At 44.2% G+C, this 12,326-nt stretch overlaps 1 long non-coding RNA gene across 2 annotated transcripts in view; it reads right to left on the bottom strand.

Annotated features, from left to right (window-relative positions):
* Window positions 1-12,326, bottom strand: part of LOC142870047 (uncharacterized) — a 100,769-nt gene that overhangs the window by 62,908 nt on the left and 25,535 nt on the right. The window contains exon 2 of one of the 2 annotated variants that reach the window (XR_012918574.1): window positions 3,482-3,560. The exons of the other annotated variant lie outside the window; for it this stretch is intronic. This is a non-coding gene — a long non-coding RNA (uncharacterized LOC142870047). The remainder of the gene's footprint in view (window positions 1-3,481; window positions 3,561-12,326) is intronic. 2 annotated transcript variants of the gene reach the window in all.

Raw genomic sequence — 12,326 nt, 5'->3', positions numbered from 1 at the left:
AACAAGCAATTCACAAAGAATTATAAATGCCAATAAACAAGAGAAAAACATGCTACTCTTCTGATAATCAAAGAAATGGTAATTAAATTATGAAATCCCCTGAGCAGCACCTAAGTGGACACATAAATACTACAGTAATAGGGTATTGGGCAGGTGGGAGGGGGGAGGGGGCCGGGTATATAAATACATAATGAGTGAGATGTGAACCATCTGGGGGATGGTCATGCTGGAAACTCAGACTTGTGGGGGGAGGGAGGGAAAGGGCATTTATTGAAACCTTAAAATCTGTACCCCCATAATATGCTGAAATAAAAAAAAATTATGAAATCCCATTTTCCACCTATCATACTGGCAAACAATTTTTAAAATTTATATTGCATCTCTTGTTGACATGCAGAGAAACTGCATTTTCCTACACTGCTAGTGGGAGTCGATATTGGTGCTGCTTCACTAAAAAACAATTGAGAAAAAATAATAGTAAAACTCAGTTTCATGAAGAAATCTATGACAAAGCTATTGAAATTATTCAAACATCCAATAAGAGATTGATTGACCAATCACAGAATAGTATGTTTTCGTTAAGAATGATTTTGTGGGGTTTGTTGAGGTGGGAAAATATTTGATGTAGGCAAAAGTAAAAACATTAACATTCAGTGTTGGTGGCAGACTGGAAAAGTAGCTGTTTAATGCTGGCTACAGTGTAAGAAGGCTGAGTACAATCCTGGGGTGAGTTTTTATCTTCTCATCTGTAAAATGGCTATAACAATTGTATCTAGGCATGATGTAGTTGTATGGATTAAATGAAAGAATATTTGTAAAATATATAGCTCAAAGCCCAGCACATAGAAAGTGCTCCATAAATACTAACCAATATTATTATTATCAGAGACAAAAAAGGCTTTAATATTCTTCATTGTAATATATGATGAAAAAGAAAAGAATTTGGGCTTCTAACTTCAGGGTTATATTAATTTTTAATTAAACAATACCATACCATACCATTAAAGTTTAGTGATTATGTTTGAATGCTGGGACTTTAACATATATATATTTATAAAAAGTATGTAATGACATGGAAGAATGCTTCTGTAACCAACATGAACCGTTTTAGATGCTTCAGACATCAAATAAAGTTATATCTCTTCTAACATGAAATTAAGATGATTCAAGCCTCCATCTCTCTGTTGAGAAAAATCTCTTTCTTCCCTCTCTGGGCTCTTTCCTCCTATAACAGACCTGCTAATGCCCAAGAAGTCAGCCTGGATTGCTCTCACCTTGTGGCCAGGTCAGAGGTCAAGTATGCCATCCCCAAACCACTTAAAGCTAAAGGACTCCATATTAAGTATCCCAAAGTAATAGCATCAGGCACCAAAATGATTTGGGAAAAAATGAAAATTGAATGAAAAATATAACCAACATTTCCATCCTCCAAAGACAACTATATAACTAATATTTCAAGACAACTATAATTAACAGTTGGTATGTTTCATTCCAGAGTCCTCTTCTATGTATGGGATATTTTTGTCAAGTCATTATTATACTGTGTTATTTAAAAATTGTATCCTCCAGCCGGGCGCGGTGGCTCACGCCTGTAATCCTAGCTCTCTGGGAGGCCGAGGCGGGCGGATTGCTCAAGGTCAGGAGTTCAAAACCAGCCTGAGCAAGAGCGAGACCCCGTCTCTACTATAAATAGAAAGAAATTAATTGGCCAACTGATATGTATATAAAAAATTAGCCGGGCATGGTGGCGCATGCCTGTAGTCCCAGCTACTCGGGAGGCTGAGGCAGAAGGATTGCTCGAGCCCAGGAGTTTGAGGTTGCTGTGAGCTAGGCTGACGCCATGGCACTCACTCTAGCCTGGACAACAAAGCGAGACTCGGTCTCAAAAAAAAAAAAAAAAAATTGTATCCTCCAATCCCAGAAATAAGAAAAAACCTCATTTTGGCAAGGCAAGATTTGCCCAACCAACTATCCCATCCTGAATTTCCATGGATTTTAATGATTCCTACAACGTTGGCTGCAATCTTTCTCCCCTCAATCCTAAGAGGCCCTAATGTGGCAAAATGTGCTAAAGAAATTGAAGAGTCTCTCACTAGTTGGTCTTGGATTGACAGCAGTGCCACCATTTTTACTGCCTGTTGCACAAGTGGTCCTGCCTTTCTAGACAGACTGATGCTTGTCGCATGGACATCCATTTCATCCACAACCCCACCGTATTTTTAAAACCCAATTTAGGACATATGATGAGATGCAGCTAAGACATCACTCAAGGTGCTGTTACTGTTCTTTGCTCGGAGGATACTTTGTTATCCTCCCTTGCAAAATTGAGAAGGCTGATCATTGACTGTCATAAAAATAGAAATAAAGGTCTATATAAATAGAAATAAAGGTCAAAGGCCACTCTAAGAGATGGAACTCAGTTCCTCCATAACCTTCTGTTCTGATTTTACCTAAGCCAATTTGGTTGTTAGCAACTATTATAGTCTACCTAGTAAATGTGGGCTGCAGCCAAGAGTTAGCAGTAGGCAGGGTCTGTAGATCCTCCCTTCATCATTCGATAACAATGAAATTAAGTCTCAAGACCAAATTCTGCTACATATACATTCATTCATTTAGTAATCAGGCCCCCAATCAGCCATAGAACCTAATCTGTGAGCTTCAAGCAGTTCTAGCTTTCTACCCTTGTAGGAACTTCTAGGCTCACTAAAGGCAAATGTAACAATAATCTAGTGGCAGGTTTCAGCTGCCCTTATAATTAGATTTATGAGACCAACATTCTCTGATTAGTGGCTGGGCATAAGATCATTTCAGGATGAAGCCTTGGGCACCATTCTAAAAGGTATAGACACTAGACTAGATTCCCCATCTATGCCAGGATAGAGGGCCTTTGCGATGTTTCTGGCCAATCCATAGATTTTGAAGACCACTTTTTTCACCTGTGAAAAATATGAAAGCCTTTTGTGTGGGTTGGATATAGCTAGAGTTTATCTCTGGAGTGTGGGCTTCTGATTAGAAGTTTTCAAAACACTAAGCACCAACCCCAGAAGTGTACGTTCCCTTGTAGGGTAACGAACTGTCCCTAAGATATAAGCCAAAAGAAATCAACACACAAACACACACATTTCACATATGTCAACATGAGTTGCATATGCACACACACAGAAGTGTATCTATATGTGTGTGAAAGAGTATGTGTATATATATGTATATACCATATAGACACATAAAGATACATAATACGTATCTAAACCAGGCTGTCTGTGTCAAGGTATTTTAAAGTAAATTACAGGCAACACAATATTCTCATCATATTAAAAAGCAAAAAGGTTTTAAAACCCAGCTAAAAGAAGGAGGTAGATAGGAAAAACTTAAAGACTTCATTTCATTTTTAGGGATGAGTTTTAAACTCAATTCATTCAAAATAAGCATGAATACATTAGGCACGTTGGGAAATAATCCCACCATTAGTATAATCACTTACATCTGTCAAATGTGCTCTGATGTATAATATGCTTTCTTTTACTCCAGAGGACCCCAAGGAAACAAAACTTTAGATGAAACTGCAAAGGAAAGAGAAAGAATATTATTACCCAGTGTTGACTCCTGTCAAAAAAAAAAATGATACCCTCAAACCACACATAGGTTAAATAATTACGATCCCCTAGAAGGGATGCCATGCAGGAGAGACAAAGAAGTTCAAAGGAAGAGTGGAGGAGAAGCAGTCACAGCTATAGGAGAAAGATGCTAGGGGTCACATTTGAGCTGGGTCTTGGAGGAGAAGACGTTTGCCTGGTTTAGACAGGGATGGCGACCTTGACCTCTTTGCCAAATGGCAAAGACAGAGTACCTACCTCTCAGAGAAGACAGGATGAAAAGAGATTGTGTATCTAAACCATGGCACATGGCACACATGTGCAGGAGTCCACTTTCTAAAATCAGGCAGCAGGTTCCAAAGAGCTCTGGACTAAGAGTCAGAAGCCCTGGATGTCAGCCTCAGCTCTGCCCCCTGCTGGCTGTATGACTTTGTCATTGGTCTCTCCCTCTCTGCACCTTCATTCCCACATGCCTAAGATGAAGTCTACGAAACTGTCCTGCCACCTCTCCTGAGGGCCAAGTGAGATCTAAGATCAGCAAGTGCCCTGAAGAGTTAACCCCTTTGCAATGCAAGACATTATTCTTGTCACAAACACAGTACATCCTGAGCCCAAGTGTGATAGAAGGGAAAATTCAGGAGGGTGGGGTGGGAAGGAGAGGAGTCAAACATCTGTTCTGCAGCAGAGAGTAAGGAAGCCTTCAGCAGGTCTGGGGCAAGGCTGGACCTTCAAGTCCCCTCCTCCCTACCTTCATTTGGAGTGGTCATCTAGGCTTTTATAACGGGGCCATGAACATGTCCCTTGGAATCCAGTGCTGAATGGAGAGTCTCTCTCCACCGAAGTTCCAGCATGAAGGTCACTCACCTCCTTCTCCCAGAAAACAGAGAGAAAACCCAGTTCTGAGGCTAAAGTGGCCTCCCCATTCTTTGCACAGAGCCAAGAATCCTGATGAGGGTTCTCCAGGGTAAGGATGCAAAGGTGAGGCCCCATGCCATTCAGTCCCTTAATCTTCACTTTAAGCCAAATGTAAAAGTCTTCAAAGTGGACCTTTGATCAGAAGGAAAATGTTATTTAATTGAAAAGGCTGCTTTGGGGAACGGTTGGTGTTTCCCTCAAGGGGCAGCCATTTGAAAGCATTCCTAGTCACGGGAGTCTCTGGGCTTAAGGGTTAGCATCAACAGTACTAGCTCTGGGCTCTGGAAAGTACCAAGGTCCCGGCTGGCCTCGCAGCCCATTTAGAAGTCAACAGATGCTTGAAAAGGGGAAGTTAAACCAAACCCCAACAAAGCAGCTAAAACAGGCTCCCCCTTAAGCTGACGCTGATGGTGCATGAGTAACAGACCACCATTTTTCCCAGTACAAGACCATCGCTGATTGTTCATACATGCAACATGTATGTTCATACATGCATGTTCATACATGCAAGCATTTATTGAGCACTTACTGTATACTAGAGCACTAGAATAGTCACTGAGTCACCAAAGATAAATAAGATGTGGCCACAGCCCTCAAAAGAGTTCAAAACCTGGTAAGGGAGACAGGGCCGCCAACAGAAGATAACAACACCTGCCCTTGAAGGTTTCAAGGGCAGGGCTGGGGCACCCACCTGTCTGACCCTGTGGGCGGCACAGAGAGGCAGACCAGACTGCCCAGAGCAGGGCTTCCAGACCTTCACTGCGAACACAAATCTCCTGGAGTCCTTGGTAAATGCAGATGTCCAGCTCAGTAGGTCTGAGGCGGTGTCTGAGCTTCCGCACGTCTAACAAGCTCCCAGGAGATAGCGAGAGTTACTGATGCACAGACCGCACTTTGAGTAGGAAAGGTCTTAGAGGATGCTGACGCTGAGCTGAGTCTTGAAGGAAGAGTAGAAGTCAGCCAGGGTAAGAGGAAGTTGGGAGATAGTGGGCAGCCTCATGACCCAGGTGCAAAGGTGAGGGTGTGGAGAGCCTGAGTGCTTCCCAGAGAGCTGAGTTCAGCTGGAGCAAGAAGGGGGAGGCAAGGCTGCAGAGGATGTCAAGGGTGAAAGCACACCGGCCTTGTACGTCCTGTTGCATTTGGACTTTATTGAAAAGATGGCAGGAACCATTAAAAGATCTTTGAGTTGGAAAGTGATATGTTCAGACAGCATTTTTAAAAGATCTGTCAGCCAAAAGTGTAGGGAATAGACCAACAGGGGTTAAGATGGGAGGGAGAGGGGCCAATTAGGAGGCTATTGCTGGATTACAAGCAGAGAAAGAATGGAATCAGATGGGGTCAAGTACATACCATCAACAAGTATCATTTCCCCACAACTCCAAATGAACCTCCCCAAAGTTCATTTACTTTGATCAATGGCTCTTCAGTGCCCTCAATATAATCTTGAAACTCTTGCATCTGGTTTTCAGAATATGCTGCCACCAGCTTCAGCCCATCTCTCCCCTGGATGCCCCATGACCCACATGAGCACTGTCCACTGCCCTCTTGCTGATGTTGGTACCATCCAGGCTCAGCCCCACCCCCACTCTTGGCTCTCACTGTTCAGCTCACCTGGGGTGTCCCCTGCTCCTCTCTACCTGCCCACTTCCACTGTGCTCCAAGCCCCACAGTGACAACCTCATGGCAAAGCTTCCCCAGCCCGCTCCACCCCACTGGCCCATGTAATATGCACTGTCTGCTCCATCCCGTCCGTACTTAGTCACAGAAGGCCCTGGGCTTTTGAGTGCCTTTTCTTATTTCCTTCTGCTTTTCGTAAAATAGCTCACCTTTCAGCAGTGTGCCTATGGCATACATATATGAATCAGATAAGAATAACAAATAATAAACCCACCCTCCTCTTGGGTTCAGAAACAGATATTACCACGATATCTGAGGCTCCTTTGTGCCCCTCCTTAGTGGTGGCCTTGTGTTTTTTTTACCGGGGCCTCTCTTAACAACATAACTCAAAATAGGACCGGAGGCACAAGAGCAGTCTTCCACAGCTTTTGTTTCTTCCGCAGCTCTTGTTACAACATTTTCTGTACTAAATATCTGGGCATGCAACCAGCCAGTTTGAGTGTATTTGTGGGAAAGCGGGAGAGAGTATTTTAAATCAGGTCTGCCTGGAATAAGACAGAGCATTGGGTCACTATCACCCGTGGCATTTAGCAGACCATCCACTATGAGACAGGCCCGCAGTGAATATTTATTAGTTGAATTCTGGTTTCATTCCATCTAGTTGATGTAACATAGATTCTAGCCAATATCAGAATAAAACCACTGCGCTAAGCAAGTGTTCTCCAAAGTAAGCCCAACCTCTCCCCCCAGGGCCACATCTATATCCACTGGGGTGTAGAAAAAAATATGCAAACTTCTTGTTTATACTTATTTTTCCTCACGCTTCTAAACGTACCACTTTTCTGTATATATTTTATAATGAGTATAGCACATGTAGCATGTATGTGCATATGCAGTATTACCACGTAGTATAACATACTACATAGTGTAGCAGGTATAGTATGGAGCATAGAGCACAGCAGTGACTGCACTGAGACCCCAAACTGACACCTAACTAGAGTTGACAGCAGGAAAGCAAAATGAAAGACCCAAAGTAGGGTCTCACCTGTGAGCTTCTGGGACCAATTCATTTATTCATTCATTCATTCATCCATCCACCCAAAACAGCACTTTATTGATGCATGTACCATGTCCTTGTATGTACCATGCTCTGTTGCACAAACCACAACAGACAGAGACAACAAGACAAGCATCTTAAGAGGCTGGACATGCCCTGTCCTGTCCTGCTGCCCACGGGCCTTGGGCTGCCAGTATATAACACTGGGTTATACCCAGGTACTTCTCCTACGCCCAGAGTGAGCTAACACGCATCCAAACACATACCCTCTCATAGAGGATAAGGTGAAAGAGGTCGACCAGACCCAGCCTCCTAATCCTGGTCACAAATGTGGATCTGTTCACGATGAACTCATAGCAACTACTTAACACGGCTCTTCTATTCACACCCAGCCTTCTGCATGAGCAAAGAAGGGAACTACCTTCCAGATTGATGCACAGGAAAAAGCTCCTGTCCCCCAAAGATGCCTTTCCACCTGTTCCTAGCTGTTTGGAACTGCTGTCAGGAGGAGGAAGTCCTGCCCGTAAGATAAGGCATGTGATTTTAAACGCCCTTGCCGTGGAGCAGGGCAACCTGTTGCAGGATTTGCGCTGCACTGTAAATGACTCGTATCCAGCACTCTCTGGAGAACCAGTTTTGACAGAAGGGAGTGGGGGGGGGCAGGAATGGGGTTCCCAGTCACATACCAGAAACACTGTACCAGCCTGGAGTGCTCAGCAAAATTTGTACAAAGTAGACTAGGCAGGTCCCAAGATAACAACTGGGCCCAGGACAAGTGCCCAGCACTTTCTTGGGTGCCTCAACACTATTTTTGCCTTGAACTCCCAGCTCAAACCAGCCCTGACTGCTTTAGAACGGCTTTCGTAGTCCTATAGTGCCCTTTAGCCAGTTGTCTACTAAAATCCCCGCCTCGTGGAAACTCGTAATATCGTTACCGTAACATGGGTTACATGACAACGCATGATGATGGCACTGCACGTTCATGATTTGCTTCACTGCGAACAAGCAATGATACAATGTAAAAGCTCCACGTCACTCACTGGGAAGGCATTTAAGGCAACACCACAAGGTGGGCAGATGCAGATTTCGCATGCAAGAAGCTCCTGGGGAAGAAATCCCTGTGTCGCCCCAGAGCAAGCGCCCTTGTGAGTAACCTCTAATAAGCTCATCCAATTTGCCAAGCGGGGCTTGTCCGGGTCACTCTTTGGTCTCTCAGCTCCATCCCGGGTTGAGGGGCGGTTTTCCTATACTGTTCTGGGATTTTCCAAAAACAGGGAGAGATGAAAAATAAACAGCACCTGAGAACTGGCCTGTGGTACATACAGGTGAAGTGACTGTCCCCTGGATGCAAAAGCGACCTTGGAAAGGAGACACCAGGCCACGGGGCCAGCTCAGGAATGTTGAACTTTGCACTTTTGTCAAGGACTGTTTCATGCCCAGCACTGGCCTCAAAACCTTAGTCCCTGTAGAGAGCGTTAGGCAGGTAAGGAGTCTGGAAAAGTGCCTGCGCTTTATAGGAGGGTGTCGAGAATCCAGAAGTGACCATGGCTCAGGCCAGGCCAGACCCCAGCCTCCTGACTCCCAGCCACATCCCATTCCAGAGGGGCCAGAACTGTTGTTCTGCCGGGTAAAATAACACAAAGAAACAGACTTCACTTACTCTGCAATGTTTAGGGTTAAATGTCCTATGACAATTTGAGGGAAAGATAGAAAAGAACATCTAAACATGTACCTCCCTACTTGCAAAGGAGGAGACACTGAGGCAGGCACGGAGTTATATTGCATCCGGGAGCAGATACAGTTGACCAAGTTCATCGGCAACTTACGGAGGGCTGATCAGTTCAATAATGTGAGTTTCTTTAAAGATTTTGTTTCATTTTAAACAATTCTACCTAAAAGTTACTGATATTAAGATTGGTACATCCAAATCATGAGATCTGCTTCAAATATGCATATATATCATTTTAATTCACTGGCTTTTGAAAACATTGTTGTATTTGTTATTTTGAAAACAATTTCCTACCAAACAGTTCTGGAGACGAGAAGCCCAAGGTGTCAGCAAGGTTGGTTTCTTCTGAGGCTTGTCCCTCTGGCTTGTAGCTGGCTGCCTTCGTGTGTTCTTCCCTCTGTGTGTGTCTGTGTTATAAAGTCACATTGGATTAGGGTCCACCCTAATGACACCATATTACCTCTTTAAAGACCCTCTCTCTAAAAACAGTCACATTCTGAGGTACATATGAATTTTGGGGAGACACAGTCAACCCATAAGTACATGTATATATTTTAAGGTAGGCCTGCATATAGTATATTGTGCACAGATAACTGAGTGTCTGCCCTAATTGCCCCAGGTTTTCTATAAAACCTGAGTCTGGTACATGTGCCTGTGCTTCTAGTCAAATTTTTATACACTTTAAATAGAAATGATGAGTCTATAGATCACAATCTAGAATTCATATAAAGAATAACACACACACACACACACACAGAGCGTTAGGATAATTTTCCTCAAAGGAACAGCCACTCTTTAATTCTGAACATTTTAAGACATCCAGAATCACTTTCCCTAAGCAATTATGATTTTACAAAATGCTGTCAAGACCATCACAAAGTTTTACTGCCCAGACAGAGCTAAATGCCTGGAGCTCTCGGCAATGATTTATTATTTACTCTGGAGGTAAGTTGCTAAGCAAGATTTATTCTGTAAGAACAGAGCCATCCGTAACAGTACAATATGCATTTGACTCTGAGGAAGATCTTTTTTCACCATTCCTCAAGAGAATTTGTTCTCTATAATCAGAAAAATACATCTGCCTCTAAGTTTTCATCCTTTTGTGAAGTTGAGGGCCACCATTATGCATTTGACAAGCCAGTTTGGTTTCAAACGCTCTCATTTGAATTTTAGCTCCGAGAAATTTTTCAGTAAATTTTCGTAATAAAAACAGTAGGAGAAAAATTTCAAAGTCCACTGATACAATCTGTTGGGTATCTGCTTTGCCTACACAGGTCTTTTATTTTCTGGCTGTTTGCTTCATGACACTACAGTGGCCTAAAACTCATGTTTGTACCATCTCAGAGAGATTGCAGATTCCTCAGAAAAAGAAAACACTAATAATGCATATTTGCCAATTTTGGTTTTCAGAACTGGTAACAAGCACCAGGGGCCAATTGCTGGCCTACTTCCGCCCTCTAGTGGCCATAACATATTGTTGCTTTTTGTGAAAGGGAGACTGGGGAGCTGGGACCAAGGAAAGCGGCTGCCTCCTACACGCCCCCACTTCAGCAACCTGTTCCCCAAGATGCTCGCGGCCTCCAGCGACCCTTCCACCAGGAACAGACAGGGGTGTGATGCATTCATCCACATTCAGGTGGCCGCGAGTTTCCTTCTTCCCAGACTGTATGCATTTTAACAAAAGCACTGAAGTGGGAAGGCAATGCTGCCTACCTCAAGACAGTAAGTCACCAAAGGTGGACATTTAGGCTTCAAGAGAAAGATTTTTTCCTGGTTTTTTTTTTTTTTTTTTTTGGTTTTGTTTTGTTTTTTTGGTTTTGTTTTGGGGAAGTATTGTGGTTTCTTTGAGGGAGTGTCTTTGAAAAGTCATATGATGCCTCTGTTTCTTTGATAAATCACTACCCCTGCTATAATCAGAGGGGTGGAAATCAGCAGTGAATCCAAGAAAATGGTCCATTTCCCAGAGATCTCACCTCCTTTCTCAACAGCTCCCATCCCTGCGTCCAGCGGGGAGGTGCGGCTCTCGGGTGGCCACCGCGTCCAGTGGGGCATCTCACCCTGCGGACAGAGTGGGTAGAAACACGAGCAAGGAATGTTCTGGTCAGACTCCAACCACCCTCCCACAGCTGCTAACAGGACTCCCTGCTGCAGTTCCTCAGCAGGTCAGGGAGGTTTGCAGGCAGGTAGCCAACCTCCAAGACGATTTTAGGTGGGGGAGGCAGGGGCGAGCAGAGGGAGGTAGAGGAGGAGGCAGGATCTGGGAGTTTTACAGAGGCCCTGGGCGATGTCTCTGAACTCTGGCTTGGGCTGGTCGTTAATCAGGCCACTCCCAGGTGTGTGAAATTGGCCACCCTACTCCCATCAGCAGTAATGCCAGAGGGCCACCCCTACTGCCAGCGCCCACGTCCAACCTAGACACAACCATGAAGAAAATGGAAAGGATGCACAGGGAGCCGGGGCTGCTTGCTGTCACCAGTGCACCTGCCGAGAAGCCACAGAGGCCCGTGCAGCGGCCACTCCACCATCACCAACCCCACACACGTGGCACCTACGGAGCCAGAAGTTGGGAGAGCATGGCTGGGAGTCAAAGGTCTCCCCTTCAGGCTCCAGTCTCAGCTGTATGTAGGAGTGCAATGCAGACATCAAGCAGCGCTGAGTTCGAATCCCGGCTGTGTCGCTGGCTAAGCTGTACAACCTTGGACAGCTTCTACTCCATTCCTCCACTGTCAACTCAGAGGGTTATACCTTCAGGGCTGCCCTCTCGGTCCCCACAAACTGGATCAGATCCCCTCTTTACAAATCTTGTAATCCCTTAAAATTTTTCTTCCTAACACATATCACTGTTCGTGATTTTATATTTGATATGCATGGTGATTTGTCTAATTTTTTTTTCTTATTCCTGGATTCTAAGCTCAGAGAAAGGCAGGACCACATCTGTTTTGTTCACCATTTTATCCCAGGGACCAGCACAGAGAATATACTTAATAAATATTTGAGAAACAAAGGCATCACACTGAGTTTTTATCAACTATAAAATAGAATGATGATACTTTCCTTTTAGATTTGTTGTGAAGATTAATGAAACAAAATATACGTAAAGCAGAATTTTTACCTGTGTCTGACACAGAGTAGCTGCTGTTTCTTTGCCACTAACTCTTGGGGGACACATGATAGGAGAATGGTTGTCCCTGGCCACCAGGGGTGCCACTGACCAGTGAAACTGCCAAAACAGAAAGCCAGGAACCTGAATAACCCACAAATTCCATCCCAAGTCCCTGAATAATCAAAACTAGTTGGCACATTACAATTAATCGCCTCTTCTCTCTAGATGTCCCTTGATGGCAGGAAAAGTTATCTCCAGCTTCACTTTCCTTCCCATCCCAGACAGAGAGCAGCCAGAGGGACTGTAAATCCA

The sequence above is a fragment of the Microcebus murinus genome, chromosome 3 (assembly GCF_040939455.1).
Source record: "Microcebus murinus isolate Inina chromosome 3, M.murinus_Inina_mat1.0, whole genome shotgun sequence".
Taxonomy (NCBI): Eukaryota; Metazoa; Chordata; class Mammalia; order Primates; family Cheirogaleidae; genus Microcebus; species Microcebus murinus.
Note: the sequence above shows the minus strand (reverse complement) of the source record. Positions and strands in the feature narration are given on the sequence as shown.